Source organism: Hyla sarda, chromosome 8 (assembly GCF_029499605.1).
Source record: "Hyla sarda isolate aHylSar1 chromosome 8, aHylSar1.hap1, whole genome shotgun sequence".
Classification (NCBI taxonomy): Eukaryota; Metazoa; Chordata; class Amphibia; order Anura; family Hylidae; genus Hyla; species Hyla sarda.
This window is the reverse complement of record NC_079196.1, coordinates 72,023,448-72,040,905: the sequence shown is the minus strand read 5'-3', so window position 1 is coordinate 72,040,905 and position 17,458 is coordinate 72,023,448. Positions and strand designations below refer to the sequence as shown.

Here is a 17,458-nt window from a genome sequence, read left to right as displayed (position 1 = left end):
ACATACACATCACACAGACAGACATCATACACACATTACATACACATCACAAACAGACATCATACACACATTATACATTACATACACATCACACACAGACAGACATCATACACACATCACAGACAGACATCATACACACATCACACATACACTCACACCATACATATACACCATACACACATTATACATTACATACACATTACACACAGACAGACATCATACACACATCACACATTACATACACATCACACACAGACAGACATCATACACACATCACACATACACTCACACCATACACACATTATACATTACATACACATCACACACAGACAGACATCATACACACATCACACATACACTCACACCATACATATACACCATACACACATCACACATTACATACACATCACACACAGACAGACATCATACACACATCACACATACACTCACACCATACATATACACCAGTGTTTCCCAACCAGGGTTCCTCCAGCTGTTGCAAAACTACAACTCCCAGCATGCCCAGGGCATGCTGGGAGTTGTAGTTTTGCAACAGCTGGAGGAACCCTGGTTGGGTAACACTGATATACACCATACATATGCACACATCATACATACACCTGCCGCTGCCCCCCCATCATACATTACATACACACATCACACATACACTCACACCATACATATACAACCACCCTTCCTGCCGCCGCCTGCATTCTCGGCCTCCTCACCTGATCCGGCCATGAGTGGACATCAGAGCTGTAGTCACCGCCGGTGTGAGGTGAGATTTCCGTCCTCCCCCTCCCCCCTGCTCTGTGTTTTCCCTGTGCAAACTAGCAACCTCCCCGTGGTGGATTAGGTCCTGGGGAGACAGATCAGGGGGAGGGGGAGGGATAGAGCTGTGCACGGAGCTGTCTACATCCTTTCTCTCACCCTGCTGTGTCTTCTGAGCTCCGTCCATCCTCCAGGAGGGGAGATAAGTGGACTCTATGTCAGCTGGAGGCCACCGCCCCCTCCATACACTCTGAGTGCCGGTGTGAGACTTCCATCGGCTCCTGCGCCTTACACCGACATTAAAGAAAAATAAGGGGGAAGTCTGTCTGTCCCTGCTCGCCCGATACAGGGCTAAATCTATGAACAATTCACCTGCCCGGCGCCCAAAACTACTTGTCCCGGGCGTCGGGCGATAGGATTTCCACATCCCTGATGGGTACACTATGTACCCCAGTATGCTATACAGCTGGCGTAGGCAAGTAGTGATGCTCTGCACCCTGTATACGCTATATATCACTCCTCACCTCCTTACACTCTGGACTTGGCGCTCTGCATCTGACCCATGGAGTGGTACCTGAAGGCAGTAAAAAAAAATTGCCACAGGATCCAAAAATGATTGTTACCACACACCAGCAAAAACGCAAGAAAAAGAACACAAGAAAAACTGAAAAAATGCAGGAAAAAGCTGTGACAGTTCTTCTGGCGTTTTTGCTGGTGAACAAAAAACCTCAATGGAATCCAAGCCTCAAAGCAATAGAACAAAATCCCTATGTCCACTTTTCCTGTGAGGTGCAGCTCAGGTGTACTCTGTGTGGAGATTTAGAACTTTGCACAAAATGTATCATGTGCCTTGCAATTGCACCAAATTTAGACCAACCAAAACAATCTACAAAAAACATGTACCTACAACAATGATAAATTTCCCCCAATGTATATGTGTGATTGTGTATATGTAGTGGAGCTGAGTGTGTGTGTATATGCAGTAAAGCTGAGTGTGAGTGTGTGTATATGTAGCAGGAGCTGAGTGTGTGTGTGTGTGTATGTGCAGTAGAGCTGAGTGTGAGTGTGTGTATATGTAGCAGGAGCTGAGTGTGTGTGTGTATGTGCAGTAGAGCTGAGTGTGTGTATATGCAGTAGAGCTGAGTGTGTGTATATGCAGCAGAGCTGAGTGTGTGTGTGTATATGCAGGAGAGCTGAGTGTGAGTGTGTGTATATGCAGTAGAGCTGAGTGTGTGTGTGTATGTGCAGTAGAGCTGAGTGTGTGTGTATATGTAGCAGGAGCTGAGTGTGTGATTGTGTATATGCAGCAGAACTGAGTGTGTGATCAGGTGTATGTAGCAGAGCTGAGTGTGTGATTGTGTAAATGCAGCAGAGCTGAGTGTGTGATTGTGTCTATGTAGCAGAGCCGAGTGTGTGATTTTGTAAATGCAGCAGAGCTGAGTGAGTGATCAGGTGTATGTAGCCAAGTTGAGTGTGTGCGTGGTCATGCTTATACATTTTCAAAGATCTCTTGTGCTGCTTTGAAAATATGTGAAAATTCATTTTCACACCCCCAATTTTTTTTTTTTGCAGCCACATTGGATTTTTTTTTCGCGCCAAATTTTACATTACAGAAAATTCTGGCGGAAACATCTCACAAAATATTCCATGGTTACTAGTGCCCAGTGATAACTGTATAAATAAAACATTTCTTTTTTTTTCAATTCTTTATTTTCGAATATTGCAATACAACAGAACATACAAATGTAATATGAAGTACATTACATAATGCTAATCAAGAAGAAAGAAAAAGAGAGAAAAGCAAGATAAAGGGGTCGTGTGGGCTAGGCCCCAGGTAACATTTAAAAGGACCATTGGGCTCCTGTGTTGATGTATCATTGTAAAATCAATAAGACAAATCTATCAAGAGAAGTATTGGCCAACATCTACTTAAGACATACATAAAACAGGTCAGTCATACCTATAAGCATCCTATAAGTCTGAGGTGTTGTCACCTAGGAGCCCAGTTAATTAGGTGGAACTGTAATAGGAGTATGGTACTGAACATAGTAGGGTCAATGAACACGAGCACAATGTGTTAGAGCATTGACGGAGAAGAAAGAAAGAGGAGAAATGAAAAGGCGTAGGAATTCTCCAAGGTGGGAGGCAGAAGAAAGAGAAAATAGGGAGAAAGAGAGACGAGTGGAGGATAAAGAATAGATATAAGGTTTTTGGTCGTGGGTGAGGAGGTGGAGAGGGGGGGAAGGGTGGGCTGGGGAAGAGGGGTGGGGGAATTGTCTATGGGGTCATTTGCTGGAACCCAGTTGCTATGTCTGATGCGAGAGAGGGAGAGCAGTGTCAGCATCACGAAAGCCCAGCCAAGGAGCCCATATACTCCAGTATCTGTCATGTGAGCGATCACTCCAACTGGAGAGCTCCTCCATTCTACACAACTGGGAGACCTTAGAGATCCATTGTTGAACTGTAGGAGGTGTTTCATCTAACCAATGTAGTGGGACTAATGCCTTGGCTGCAGTTAGCAAGTGTGCAATCAGAGACCTCTTCGACAAGGTGCAATCCCTAGTCGATAAGCCCAAGAGAACCACCTCTGGTGAGAGAGGGACATGCCGTCCCATCACCTTATCTATGATGCGATTCACTTCACTCCAGTAAGACGTTATCCTGGGGCATGACCACCAAATGTGAGACAAAGAGCCCACGCCCCCATGGCATCTCCAGCATGCAGGGGAAGCACTCAGACCCCAATGATATAATAACTCGGGCGTCCTATACCATCTGGCTACTAGTTTATAATGACCTTCTTGTAGCTTAACGCACCTAGAGAAGCCATGGGAGCCTGTTAGAATGGATTTCCTCTCCTGGTCCGTGAACTTGCGCCCCAACTCCTCCTCCCAGGATCTCAAGTACAACGGGTCAGAAGTTTGCCTCTCATCTCTCAAACAGGCATTAAATGTGGAAAATTTTGGCTTGCAGTTCGGTGAGAATTGCATCAACTTATCTATCCAGGTTGGGTTTTCACCAATGACATACACCTTTAGAAATGCAACACACATCTCCCTGAGCATATGAAGATGTAGAAAGTTAGTTTTAAGGTGTGGGACTATTGTGGATAGTGTCTCAACTGTGGGTGGTTGATTTCGGGCACATAGGGTTTTGACAGGGACGTGTTGAAAATGGGACCACAAGTCGTCCGCCTCTTGCATGTCAGGGTGAACTGCATATGGAATCAGAGAACTTGGAAAGCATGGAGAAATCAGTGTTTTTCCGTGGTTTCCTTGTGTTGTGCCTTTATCATAAGCTCTTTTGATAGTGAGTGTACCTTTCAACAGGGGATTATTAACATGCGAGAGGGAGCGGAGCGTAGGCAGCCAGACATGACGGTCCACCCCAAAGCCTCGAGAAGTCATTTGTGAGCATTCAAGTTCTGAGCTACCCAGTAGGCTAGTTCTAGTAGTGATCTCAACCCATCTATGAATATGGTTAGCTGTATAAAGCATAGAAATGTCTGGCATACCTATGCCACCGCTCCTCTTAGATCTAGTAAGAAGGGAATGTGCTCAACGTGGGCGCTTCCCTGACCAAAGGAAAGCCCCAAAGAGCCGTTTCCATTGCAGGAGATACCATTTAGGTAGTTCTATGGGTACCATGCGCTGTAAGTAGAGTATGGACGGTACAATGTATGTCTGTAGGAGGTTGAGTCGCCCCACCCATGAAAGGAAGGGTAACTTGTAGGAGTCAATTTTATTCTTCATTTTAGTCAGTAAGGGTACATAGTTAAGGTCAAACAAGTTGCTCAGCGACGAGGGAAGGGCTATGCCCAGGTATGTGATGTGTTTAGATGGCCATCTATAAGACGAGGAAGATTGTAGACTCGAGGCTATACGAGGGGGTATCGTGATGTTCAGTATCTCCGACTTACTATAATTTACTTTGAAATTGGATAGGGTTCCATACTCTTCAATAACGCATTGGACACGAGGCAGGGCTTCAGTAGGATTAGTGATCATTATGAGCAGATCGTCAGCGAATGCTGCCGTAAGATGAGGCCTATCCCCTATTTGCAATCCCCTAATCGCCCCATCCTGCCTCAAGGCCTGGAGAAGAGTCTCCATCACGAGGACGTACAGTGACGGTGATAGGGGGCACCCTTGTCGCGTCCCATTACATATGGGGAAAGGTTCAGAAAGAGTGCCATTGACCCTAACCCGTGCGCTGGGTTCACTATATAGGGACATGATAGCTCGGATGAAGCGATCAGGGATGCGATATTTGGTTAACACCTTGTTCATGTAGTCCCACGCTACCCTATCAAACGCCTTCTCGGCATCTGTGCCGAGAAGGAGTAGAGGGATCTTTTTTTGTGTGGCATAGTGAATAGCGTGCATGACTCGTAATGCATTATGCTTCCCCTCCCTGCCCTTCACAAAACCAGTCTGGTCCACATGAATGAGGCCAGGGAGGAGAGGGCGAAGTCTCATGGACAACAGCTTAGCCCAGATCTTTAGGTCCATATTCAAAAGTGAAATGGGCCTATAACTCGAGCACAGTAGAGGGTCTTTACCTTCTTTTGGTAGAATAGTGATGTGTGCCTCTAGGGATTGGGGCGGCAAATGGGTGCCTCCAAGTAACGCGTTGCACCACTGAGTAAGCCGAGGCAGCAAGACTGTGCCCAACTTTTTATAGTATTGTAAGCTCAGGCCATCTGGTCCCGGGCTCTTCCCTATGGGGAAGGACTTTATTACTGCCTCAACCTCCTCAGCAGTGCAAGGCTCCAGCAATGTTTCCCCTTCCAGTGTGGTGAGGGTAGGTAAATTCAATCGGTACAAGAAAGTTTGGATTGCCTGCGTGCGTGGCAATGGCGTGGGGTTAGTTGGGTGTATGTTATAAAGAGAATAGTAGAAGTCCCGGAAAGCCGTTGCTATAGGGCCAGTGTCTACGTGTTGGGTACCATCCGGCTCCACAATCCTGTCAATGTGCGTTAAATAAAACATTTCTGAGCGTAAATGTGAGTGCAGGTGCAGTGACCAATAAAAAAAAAAAAAAAAAATTCTATATATATATGTATTTTTTTTTAATGCCATTTTCAATAATAGTTTTTTTTTAATTTTTTTTTTTTTTTATAATTACTTAAATAACACCTTTTCCCACAAAAGCAAAGAAAACCCCCCCCCCCCAAAAACAGTAAAACTGCAACACAATTTCTGTGATTTCCGGTATGAAATTTTTTATGTAAACTGGACTCTCACCCCTTTGAAAATATCATAGTTACATAGTTAGTACGGTCGAAAAAAGACATATGTCCATCAAGTTCAACCAGGGAATTGAAGGGTAGGGGTGTGGCGCGATATTGGGGAAGGGATGGGATTTTATATTTCTTCATAAGCATTAATGTTATTTTGTTCCAGGAATGTATCTAATCCTGTTTTAACCTCCTGAGCGGTATTCCCGAGCGTGACTCGGGGTTAATTTTCCCTGCCAGGATCGGTAACCCCGAGTCACGCTCGGGGTAGAATTGCAGAGTTCCCGGCCGGGCTGCTCGATATATCGCAAAAGCAATGTGATATAGCGATGCGGCCCCCCGGGAAACATGCGATTATCTGCTCTGGTCGGCTCCCGTTGCGGGGGGCGGCCAGAGCAGGTAAAGAAAAATACTAAAAGTCAGTGTTTCCCTACCAGGGGGCCTCCAGCTGTTGCAAAACTACAACTCTCAGCATGCCCGAACAGCCAAAGGCTGTCCGGGCATGCTGGGAGTAGTAGTTTCAAAACAGCTGGAGGCCCCCTGGTAGAAAAACACTGAGCTAAGTGTAAAAGGAAGAAGTAGTAAAATAAAAAAACCTGGCCCCTGCGCAAGGATGACACGCAAATTCGTGAAGCCTTCCATATTTTTTGTATGGGCCATTAATATACTTATATACGTTTATCATATCCCCCCTTAAACGTCTCTTCTCAAGACTAAACAATTGTAACTCCTTTAATCGCTCCTCATAGCTAAGATGTTCCATGCCCCATATTAGTTTAGTCGCGCGTCTCTGCACCCTTTCCAGCTCCACAGTGTCCTTTTTATGTACAGGCGACCAAAACTGAACAGCATATTCCAGGTGAGGCCGTACCAATGCTTTATAAAGGGGGAGTATTATGTCTCTGTCCCTTGAGTCCATGCCTCTTTTGATACATGACAATATCCTGCTGGCTTTGGAAGCAGCAGCCTGACATTGCATGCTATTCTGTAGTCTGTGATCTACAAGTACACCCAGATCCTTCTCTACCAGTGACTCTGACAGTTTAATCCCCCCTAAGACATACGATGCATGCAGGTTATTAGTACCCAGATGCATAACTTTACATTTATCCACATTGAACCTCATTTGCCAAGTGGATGCCCAGACACTTAGTCTATCCAAGTCATCTTGTAACTTATGCACATCCTCTATAGACTGTACTGTGCTACAAAGCTTGGTGTCATCTGCAAAGATAGAAACAGAGCTGTTAATACCATCCTCTATATCATTGATAAATAAATTAAACAACAGCGGTCCCAGTACAGAACCTTGGGGTACACCACTAATTACCGGGGACCAATCAGAGTACGAATCATTGACCACCACTCTCTGGGTACGATCCATGAGCCAGTGTTCAATCCAGTTACAAACTAAAATTTCCAAACCCAAAGACCTTAATTTACCTGTCAGACGTCTGTGAGGGACAGTATCAAACGCTTTAGCAAAATCCAGAAACACTATATCCACAGCCATTCCTCTGTCAAGGCTTCTACTCACCTCTTCATAAAAGCAAATTAGATTGGTTTGACAACTTCTATCCTTAGGAAACCCATGCTGGCTATCACTTATAATACAATTATCCCCTATGTATTCCTGTATGTAATCCCGTATAAATCCTTCAAACAATTTACCCACAATGCACGTTAGACTTACCGGTCTATAGTTTCCTGGAGAAGACCTAGTGCCCATCATGTAAAGCAGAAAATATACGTGGACACACCCACTTTTACAAAACTGACGTGAACGGTGTAAACCGCGGCACAAAGCTCTTTGAAATGTGTTCAATACTTTTTGCGCCAAAATTTTGGCGCAAAATTGATTTTTTTGTGCCGCAAAATTCTTTGAGAATCTACCCTCTGTGTACTTTATAGATATTTATGATTTTACTATTGTGCAGAGTTTTGTTCGGCGCACACTGCTGCTCCAGCACTTCTAGCTATGTGAGCAGTGCCGTGGAGGTAGAGAAGGCGTGCACGGTAGAGCCAGGGGGGGAGGGGTTATATATTTGCGCAAAATTTATCAAACGACGTGCACAACTTTTGTAAATTGTGTAAAGGGGCAGATCTGTGTCTACAACAGACCCTAATGAGAAATCTCCCCCAATGATTCTATAAACTGGCGGTCGATAATGAGTATATAGTTTATATACATTTTTTGTGTAGAGGTTTTTTTAATATAATTTTTAATAGGAAAGAAATAAAAGACATTTTTGAAAAGGTTTCCAATCTCAGTTTTCGTTACTCAATAAAAAAGATTTACACCATTTTCTGAACAATATAATTTCAGTAGTATGTACCGTATATAAAGTATACAAAAAATAAGGTTGCAGCAGCAGCTCTCTTTGTCAAAAAAATCGAGGCTCTTAGCGCACTTTTTGATCAAAACGTGTCCCCATCCACCACACGGAGGTGGCCTCTTGTCGGATGAGACCCTAACATGCCTAATCCACTCACCTCTGCTGGGCATATGGCCTCTGACATGCAGGATCCTTTTATATTATGCATGTTTTGTGTATATCTATGTATCTATCTATATATATATATATATATGCATTGTACTATATGCACTATATCTCTGCACTTTTTATATCTTTTGTATATGTATGTATTGTATTGCATGCTCTATATATTCCTGCACTCTTCAGGCACTGCTCCTATCCATTTGGATTTAGTATACATCATTCCTGCACACTAATCAAGATTCATTTACCGTATTTTTCGCCGTATAAGACGCACTTTTTATTCTCCAAAACTGGGGGGGGGGGGGGGGAAAGTTGGTGCATCTTACACGGCGAATACACACACCTATCGCGGCGGTACCGGTGGCCATCAACGGCCGGGACCCGCGGCTAATACAGGACATCACCGATCGCGTGATGATGACGGCGACGGAGAGCGTGGATCCCAGGGAAGAAGACGTCCGGAGCGTCGGGGATACCACGGGGACGCGGCGACAGCGAAGGAGCGACATCCAGGGCAGCGGTGACGGGTCCGGAGCGGCAGGGACACGTGAGTATTACCTCCTATCCAGTGGTCTTCAACCTGCGGACCTCCAACGGCTGTCCGGGCATGCTGGGAGTTGTTGTTTTGCAACATCTGGAGGTCCGCAGGTTGAAGATAACTGTTGGGTTCAGAATTTTTTTTTTCTAGATTTTGCGCCTTTAAAATTGGGTGTGTCTTATATACCGATGCGTCCTATAGGGCGAAAAATACGGTATACACTTCTACAAATATATTTTTTTACAAAAATATTTTTCTCTTTTGTTTATGTTGCATGCGCTATTTACTGTATTTGTTTTACCATTATGCATGTTATCACATCCTTGTCATTTTTTTATGCTTTCATATGCCCCTGGATTATTATAATAATCATTATTGCTATTATCTCAAATGTATATGCATTATTTATAGCCATGTTATTGCCTTCACAGTCAGTTCTCCCACTATATATTTTCATTCTTTGTATTATTTAGCCCTGAGTCCGATGTTCAACTTATTTTGTATATCCCTCCATTAGCAGCGATCTGTCTTTCCCCCTAGAATTTTTTTGTGCACGCATGCGCAGTATGAGTGACTGTGGCCATGTTTTCGTTGCCGAACCCACTCTATAATGTGAATGCGCGTTGCGTGCTCCATCACACGAGTGCCGCGGTGTCCAACGTCACTTCCGACCCAGCGGCTTACTATTTGGACAGGTGTGTTATTCCTTTTCTATTGGGTCACTATTATATAAATTCCGAACCTGTAGCCATTATTTGCAGCCAAATGTTTTAACATATATTGATATATATTTATTTTATTTAGTCTATTATGTACATTTTTAGAATCATGTTCTTTTATTAATAAAAAAAATATACATTTTCATACATCGATTTGTACTTTATTTGGTGTCGGGGTTACGCTTTTGGCGTTTGTAGGTATATATGCAGAAGGAATAAGTTGCAATATATAGGGGGAAAAAAGAAACATGGTGGTTGGGGTGCTGGTGACTACTCCCAATGAAGCAGAGCTGTAGTGTTCTGATCAATTCGGGAGCTGTGTATTCTTCCCCCACCATCACTTTCCTCCTCCTCCTATTCTCAAAAATGAGGAATCCTCCTGCCAGACTACCCAAATCTGTAGATAACGTTGGACTTTTTGTCAGAATTTTATTAATATTTGTATTCATATTTGTATATTATATTATATTTGTTTGTCTATGTTATAAAGTGATGTTCGTTCCCACCCAAATACCCAGTCCTCCGTATAAAGTCACCGCCCCCCCCCCCCAAAAAAAAACACCCTATACCCCGAGTTTTCTATACCTTTATTTAATAATAAAAAGCTTATTTCACCCTATAAAACAAATGGATGTAAATGTCCATGTTTACACCTGTCCTCAGAGCAGTGACATTCCGTATGACATCACACATGTGACTTCACAAATGGTGATAGCTGGAAAAAGAGATGCAGAGCCCCAGAGGCCTTACTCTGAGGACTGCAATCTAGCGAGCACTAGTGTTTCTATATTGTTTCCTTGCGCTTTTTATTTTATTTTATCATGATTCGAGGGGACCACATCAGCAGGGATGAGGTCAATTTGGCCTGTAGCATGTGCTGGACAGTTACCATCCTCCTGGGTTCCCTCTTCACCACCGGCCCGAGTTTCTGGTTTGAAATCACCAGCAACCAACCGAGCCGGAATATCACCTCCAGCCACCTGCAAGGGCAGAACGATACCATCAGAGATCTGCCCAGCTTGAATACTACCAGCAGCGACATGAAGTGTCCCACCTGGACGAGGACCAGGATCAGAAAGATCACCCCTGTCCTGGTGAGTAATCAAACCTCTGCCAGCAGCGACATGAAGTGTCCCATCTGGACCAGGACCAGGATCAGAAAGATCACCCCTGTCCTGGGGAGTAATGACACCACTGCCAGCAACGACGCGATCAACTGGGATTCCATTACCAACAACCTGCAGAGCGGGGCGGCCATCATCAAAAACTATCTTGGCTGGATCAGCACTTATGGTGACATGATCATCTGCCTGCTATGCTATATTCCCATCGATAACAACCTGCTGGACCGGTTCATAGATGCTGTTGACGACCTGATCTCGTTTGCTACTATCATCAGTGACCTGCTGTCCTGGATAGACACCACCACTGACTTGATCTTCTGGATCCCCACCATCACCAGCAGCTCCCTGCTTGCCTGGATGAACCCAGTCAATGAGTTTGTGACCTGGATTACCACCAACAGCACTATAGAGCTTCTTTACGTGATCTGTAACCCCACCGCCATCAGCTGGATCGGCTTCTTCAGTGACAGGCTCACCTGGATCGCCATCACACTCCAGCTTCTGACGTGGGTTATGCCAAGGGGGATAGTGACCAGCATCACCGGACCGATGGACTATATTAACTCGGTCAGACAGTTCCTGGGACGGGTCATCGTTGCCATCCTAATTGTCAATATCCCCGAGATTAAAGGTGTCATTACCATCATCGCCAGTATACTATGGGTATTCACCACCAACCTGTATGTATGAACACTGGAAAAGATGAATAAACATTTTTATTAGACAAATATTCCAATAGTTGTAATTATTGTTATAATAGACAAAGTAGGGAATTTATTATAAATCAGTGTTTTATATGTCAGTGAGAAACAAAAATATCTCGGAGTAAGGTGCCCCAAATGTATGAAGAGCCGCAGTTGAATATGGTTTCACATAACTACAACTCCCAGCATGCCCAGACAGCCAATAGCACTGCTCAGCCTCTGATTGGTGGAGCACTTTGTCGTACGGTAATAACTCAACTAACCCCTTCCCACAGAATGACTTATATAAACGGCCGATTGGGCAGGTCCTTCGCGCATTCCGCCGTTTATAAAAGGCATTCAGTTAACCCGGCGATGCGCGGCATCGCATGGGTTAGCTGGCAGAAGTCCCGCTGTTACCAGCAGGAGACAACTTCTGCAAGCCTCCCCCAGGACCATCTGTGGATGGTCCTAGTCAGCAATCCCTGTGATTGGTCCCTGTGGACCAATCACAGTGTGTCAGCTGACTGGGGGGGGGGTGTCTCAGCTGACTGGGGGGGGGGGGGGGGGTTTAAAGTTCATTTCCCTCAGTCTGCCCGTTCCTAGAAGTCGGGCAGAGCGGGGGATGATGAGTGCTGTGGGGGGGGGGGGGGGGGGTGATGGGGTGGCCCACGGCACATACCTGGGACCGGCGGCAGGCACAAGTGGAGGAGGCAGCTGTGGCATCAGATGCAGCAGTGAAGATCGCTGTAATGTGATCTTCACTGTTGCTTCTAGGAGTTTTAAAACTACAACTCACAGCATGCCCAGCCTTTGGCTGTCTGGGCATGCTGGGAGTTGTAGTTTTGCAACATCTGGAGGGCCACAGTTTGGAGACCACTGTGCACTGGTCTCCAATCTGTGCTCTTCCAGATGTTACAGAACTACAACTTTCAGCATGCCTAGACTGTCTGGGCATGCTTGGAGTTGTAGTTTTGCAACAACTGGAGGCACACTAGTTGGGAAGCATTGTCTGTTTCCTAACTCAGTGTTTCCCAACCTGTTTGCCTCCAGCTGTTGCAAAACTATAACTCCCAGCATGCACTGACAGACCATGCATGCTGGGAGTTGTAGTTTAGCAACAGCTGGAGACACATGGGTTGCGAAACACTGAGTTAAGTAACAAACTGTGTTTTGCAACCAGTGTGCCTCCAGCTGTTGCATAACTACAACCCCCAGCATGATCGGACAGCCAAAGGGCATGCTGGGAGTTGTAGTTTTGCCCGTCCCCCATGTGAATGTACATTCACATGGGCAGGTGTTTACAGCAAGTTTCCTTGCTGTAAACCCCTGCCCTTGTTACATAAACCCCTGCCCTTATTATGTACCTTGAGGGGTGTAGTTTCCAAAATAGTATGCCATGTGGGGGCTTTTCAGCTGTTCTGGCACCATAGGGGCTTCCTAAATGTGACATGCCCCCCAAAAATCCTTTCAGAAAAACTCACTCTGCAAAAACCCATTGTCGCTCCTTCCCTTCTGAGCCCTCTACTGCGCCCTCCGAACACTTGACATACACATATGAGGTATTTCCTTACTCGAGAGAAATTGGGTTACACATTTGGGGGGATTTCTCTCCTTTTACCCCTTGTTAAAATTCAAACACTGGGTCTACAAGAACAGGTTAGTGTAAAAAATTGAGATTTTGAATTTTCTCCTTCACTTTGCTGCTATTCCTGTGAAACACCTAAAGGGTAAACAAACATTCTGAATGTCATTTTGAATACTTAGAGGGGTGCAGTTTTTATAATGGGGTCATTTGTGGGGTATTTCTAATATGAAGACCCTTCATATCCACTTCAAAACTGACATGGTCTGTGAAAAATTCCGATTTTGAAAATTTTGTGAAAAACTGGAAAATTGATGCTGAACTCTGAAGCCCTCTCATGTCTTCCAAAGTAAAAACATGTCAACTTTATGATGAAAACATATTATATTGTATATAATATAATAATATAAAGATATCTCCCGTATGATGCAAACATAAAGTAGACATATTGTATATGTGAATCAATATATAATTTATTTGAGATGCCTATTTTCCTTACAAGCAGAGAGCTTCAAAGTTAGAAAAATGCAAACTTTTCTAATTTTTCATAAAATTTTTGAATTTTTCACAAAGAAATGATGCAAGAATCGACAAAAATTTACAACTAGGATAAAGTTGAATTTGTCACGAAAAAACAATCTCTGAATCAAATTCATAAGTACAAGCATCCCAGAGTAATTAATGCTTAACCTCTTAAGGACTCAGGGCGTAGCCCGGTGTGAAAAACGGGGTCACACCGTGTCGGTCCCGGCTGCTAATCATAGCCGGGACCCTGGGCTAACAGCGCGCAGCATCGATCGTTGTGCCACACGCTGTTAACCCTTCAGACGCGGCGATCAAAATTGAAGCCGCGTCTGAAAATGAAAGTAAACGCTTCCCGGCAGCACACTAGGGCTGATCGGGACATCGCGATAAAATTGCTATGTTCCGATCAGCTGGGACGCAGGCGGAGGTCTCCTTACCTCTCTCCGCGGCGTCCGATCGTCGATTGATTGCTCCAAGCCTGAGCTACAGGCTTGAGCAATCGAGCCCCTATCTGACAGATCCGTGCAAAGCTATGGCTTTGCAGGGATCTGCATAGGAGATCAGTGTGTGCAGTGTTATAGGTCCCTATGGGAGCTATAACACTGTAAAAAAAAAAAAGTGAAAAAAAGAAGTTAACAAAGGTCATTTAAAAGGGGTACTCTGGTGAAAACCTTTTTTCTTTTAAATCAACTGGTGGCAGAAAGTTAAACATATTTGTAAATTACTTCTATTAAAAAAATCTTAATCCTTCCAGTACTTATTAGCTGCTGAATGCTACAGAGGAAATTCCTTTTTTTTGGAACACTGATGACATCATGAAGACAGTGCTCTCTGCTGACATCTGTGTCCGTTTTAGCAACCATGCTGCCTTGCAGTGCTGGAGACTTGGATTCAAATCCCACTAAGGACAACAATAAATAAAGTGTTATTATTATTATAATAACGTCAGCAGAGAGAACTGTGCTCGTGATGTCATCAGGAAGTACAGGAAGGATTAAAAAAAATTTAAAAGTAGTAATTTACAAATATGTTTAACTTTCTGCCACCAGTTGATTTAAAAGAAAAAAGGTTTTCACCAGAGTACCCCTTTAACTCCTTCCCTAATAAAAGTTTGACCCCTTTTCCCATAAAAAAAAAACGAAATAAACATATGTGGTATCGCTGCGTGCGAAAATGTCCGAACTATAAAAATATATTGTTAATTAAATCGCTCGGTCAATGGCTTACACGCAAAAAATATTCCAAAGTCCAAAATAGTGTATTTTTGGTCACTTCTTATATCATGAAAAAATGAATAAAAAGCGATCAAAAAGTCCGATCAATACAAACATGGTACCGATAAAAACTTCAGAACACGGCGCAAAAAATGAGTCCTCATACCGGCCTGTATGCAGAAAACTAAAAAAGTTATAGGGGTTAGAAGATGAGAATTTTTAACATATAAATTTTCCTGCATGATGTAGTTATGATTTTTTTCCGAAGTAATACAATATCCAACCTATATAAGTAGGGTATCATTTTAACCGTATGGACCTACAGAATAAAAATGATGTGTTATTTTTACCAAAAATGCACTGCGTAGAAACGGAAGCCCCCAAAATTTACAAAAGGAAATTTTTTCTTCAATTTTGTCGCACAATGATTTCGCCGTTTCGCCGTGGATTTTTTGGTAACATAACTAATGTCACTGCATAGTCGAATTGGTTGCACAAAAAATTGAATAGGTGCAAAATTGAAAGTGTTATGATTTTTAGAAGGTGATGAGGAAAAAATGAAAATGCAAAAACGGAAAAATGCTGAGTCCTTAAGGGGTTAAAGTGACAGTGGTCAGATCTGCAAAAAATGCTCTGGTCCTTAACCCCTTCAGGACGGAGCCCATTTTGGCCTTAAGGACCGGAGCGTTTTTTGCACATCTGACCACTGTCACTTTAAACATTAATAACTCTGGAATGCTTTTAGTTATCATTCTGATTCCGAGATTGTTTTTTCGTGACATATTCTACTTTAACATAGTGGTAAATTTTTGTCGATACTTGCATCCTTTCTTGGTGAAAAATCCGTAAATTTGATGAAAAATTTGAAAATTTTGCATTTTTCTAACTTTGAAGCTCTCTGCTTGTAAGGAAAATGGATATTACGAATACATTTTTTTTTGGTTCACATATACAATATGTCTACTTTATGTTTGCATCATAAAATTGACGTGTTTTTACTTTTGGAAGACACCAGAGGGCTTCAACGGTCAGCAGCAATTTTCCGATTTTTCACAAAATTTTCAAACTCAGTATTTTTCAGGGACCAGTTCAGGTTTGAAGTGGATTTGAAGGGTCTTCATATTAGAAATACCCCATAAATGACCCCATTATAAAAACTACACCCCCCAAAGTATTCAAAATGACATTCAGTCAGCGTTTTAACCCTTTAGGTGTTTCACACGAATAGCAGCAAAGTGAAGGAGAAAATTCACAATCTTCATTTTTTACACTCACATGTTCTTGTAGACCCAATTTTTTAATTTTTACAAGGGGTAAAAGGACAAAATTTTTACTTGTATTTGTAGCCCAATTTCTCTCGAGTAAGCACATACCTCATATGTCTAAGTGTTTGGCGGGCGCAGTAGAGGGCTCAGAAGGGAAGGAGCGACAAGGGGATTTTGGAGAGTACGTTTTTCTGAAATGGTTTTTGGGGGGCATGTTACCTTTAGGAAGCCCTTATGGTGCCAGAACAGCAAAAAAAAAAAACACATGGCATACCATTTTGGAAACTAGACCCCTCGGGGAATGTAACATGGGATAAAGTGAACCTTAATACCCCACAGGTGTTTCACGACTTTTGCAAATGTAAAAAAAAAAGAAAAAATTTTACCTAAAATGCTTGTTTTCCCAAAAAAAATTTATTTTTAAAAAGGGTAATAGCAGATATAGGCAAATACCCCTAAAAGTTTGAAGCCCAATTTCTCCCGATTCAGAAAACACCCCATATGGGGGTGAAAAGTGCTCTGCTGGCGCACTACAGGTCTCGGAAGAGAAGGAGTCACATTTGGCTTTTTGAACGCAAATTTTTCTCTGTGGGCATGCCGCATTTAGGAAGCCCCTATGGTGCCAGGACAGCAAAAAAAAAAACACATGGCATACCATTTTGGAAACTAGACCCCTCGGGGAACATAACAAGGGGTTAAGTGAACCTTTATACCCCACAGGTGTTTCACAACTTTTGCATATGTAAAAAAAAAAATTTTTTTTTACCTAAAATGCTTGTTTTCCCAAAAATGTTACATTTTTAAAAAGGGTAAAAGCAGAAAATACCCCCCAAAATTTGTAACACAATTTCTCCCGAGTACGGCGATACCCCATATGTGACCCTAAACTGTTGCCTTGAAATACGACAGGCCTCCAAAGTGAGAGCGCCATGCGCATTTGAGGCCTAAATTAGGGATTGCATAGGGGTGGACATAGGGGTATTCTACGCCAGTGATTCCCAAACAGGGTGCCTCCAGCTGTTGCAAAACTCCCAGCATGCCTGGACAGTCAACGGCTGTCCGACAATACTGGTAGTTGTTTTGCAACAGCTGGAGGCTCCGTTCTGGAAACAGTGGCGTACCAGACGTTTTTCATTTTTATTGGGGAGGGGGGATGTGTAGGGGTATGTGTATATGTAGTGTTTTTTACTTTTTATTTTATTTTTTGTGTTAGTGTAGTGTAGTGTTTTTAGGGTACAGTCGCACGGGCGGGGGTTCACAGTAGTTTCTCGCTGGCAATTTGAGCTGCAGCAGA

General features: G+C 43.3%; 1 pseudogene; it reads left to right on the top strand.

The window, feature by feature from the left end:
* The first annotated feature begins 6,561 nt into the window (after positions 1-6,561).
* On the top strand, positions 6,562-6,658 carry LOC130290151 (U6 spliceosomal RNA; annotated as a pseudogene).
* Positions 6,659-17,458: the final 10,800 nt, after the last annotated feature.